The sequence below is a fragment of the Salvia miltiorrhiza genome, chromosome 5, assembly GCF_028751815.1.
Source record: "Salvia miltiorrhiza cultivar Shanhuang (shh) chromosome 5, IMPLAD_Smil_shh, whole genome shotgun sequence".
Taxonomy (NCBI): Eukaryota; Viridiplantae; Streptophyta; class Magnoliopsida; order Lamiales; family Lamiaceae; genus Salvia; species Salvia miltiorrhiza.
In genome coordinates this window covers 42683268-42685184 of record NC_080391.1, presented here as the reverse complement: position 1 = coordinate 42685184, position 1917 = coordinate 42683268, and positions in this window count along the sequence as shown.

Genomic DNA, 1917 nt, shown 5'->3' with positions numbered 1-1917 from the left:
TTTTATTATAAGTAAACTCGATCAGGGGCAAAACTTGCTCCCATTGACCTCCTCTATCTAGCACAACAGTTCTAATTACGTTTTCTCAAAACTTGTATAGTCCTTTCGGACAGTCCATCCGTCTGCGGATGAAAGGCTGTACTAAAATTCATTTTAGTACCTAACTCTTTTTACATGCTCGTCCAGAAACGTAAAGTAAATCTGGAATCTCGATCCGATGTGATCATCATCCGTACTCCATGCAATCGCACTATCTCTCGTTTCATACCAAAATTTCATTTTTAAGTCTTGGTACATTTTCGTACCTCCTGGGTGTGCTGTATAAGGGTGTCATGAGCTTCACTCATGATTTCATTTTTCAATTCTTCTCTATCAGGCACACACGTTCTTCCATCAAATAATATGGCTTTGTCTGTCGTTTATTGATAATTCTCCATCTTCTCGGTTCGAATCTTCATTCGTAACCTCTCTATCTTTTCATCCTCTCTTTGAGTTGTGATTATCCTTGACCGTAGGTCAGATGTAACGTTCAGTGTAGCAATCACTATTTCCGTCGTTTGAGGTGGTATCACTACCTCCAATCTCAATCTCTCGAATTCTTTGATCAAGTTTTCTTCTTGAGTAAGGAAAAATCTTAACTCTCCTTGATTCTTTCTACTCAACACATCAGCGACAAACGTTAGTTTTTTTTTTTCGGGGTGATAATTTATCCCGCAATCATAATCTTACACCAACTCTAGCCATCTTCTCTGTCGCATGTTCAGGTCTTTTTGCTCAAAGAAGTACTCGAGACTTTTGTGATTGGTGTATATCTCACACCGTACTCCATAAATGTGGTGTCTCCAAATCTTTGAAGCATGCACTACGGCTGCTAACTCTAAATCATGCGTCGGATAATTCATCTTATGCGGCCTGAGTTGTCGTGAGACATATGCAATAACTCTTCCATCTTGCATCAGTACACCTCCCAGTCCATTCTTCGATGCGTCTGTATAGACTGCATATTCTTTGTTCGCCTTTGGAACAACTAAAACTGGGGCAGTGGTAATTCTCTTCTTCTGCTCTTGAAAACTCAACTCACACTCGTTCGTCCACTCAAATTTAACTTCTTCCTTTAGCAGGTGCGTCAATGGTTTAGAGATTTTTGAAAAGCCCTCACTAAATCTTCGGTAATACCCTGCTAATCCCAGAAAACTACGGATTTCATGTAGTGTAGTCGGTGTTCTACACTCTACCGCTCGAACTTTTGCTGGGTCTACTTCAATTCCTCTCGTAGAAACGACACGGCCAAGGAAATTGATTTCTTTAAGCCAAAACTTACATTTGCTGAACTTAGCATATAGCTTTTCAGCTCTTAATCTCTCTAACACGATTCTCAAATGCTCTTCGTGTTCTCGTTTACTCTTTGAGTAAATCAGAATGTCATCTATGAACACTAACATGAACTTGTCTAAGTATTCGTGAAAGACTCGGTTCATGAGATCCATGAATACTGCTGTAGCATTCGTCAATCCAAAAGGCATAACTATGAATTCATAGTGCCCGTATCTCATACGAAATGCCATCTTCAGAATATTTTCCGATCTTATCTTCAGCTGATGGTACCCCGATCTCAAGTAAATCTTAGAAAAGGTACTTGCTCCTTGAAGTTGATCGAATAAATCATCGATCCGAGGTAACAAATACTTATTCTTCAGTGTCACCTTATTCAACTCGCGGTAGTCAATGCATAACCTCAAACTACCGTCCTTCTTTTTGACAAAGAGAACAGGTGCTCCCCACGGGGAAAACACTAGGTCGAATGAAGCCCAAATCTAAAAATTCTTGAAGTTGCAGCCTCAACTCTTGCAACTCTATCGGGGCCATTCTATATGGTGCCTTTGACGTCGGTGCGGCCCCGGGCTCAAGATCAATCGT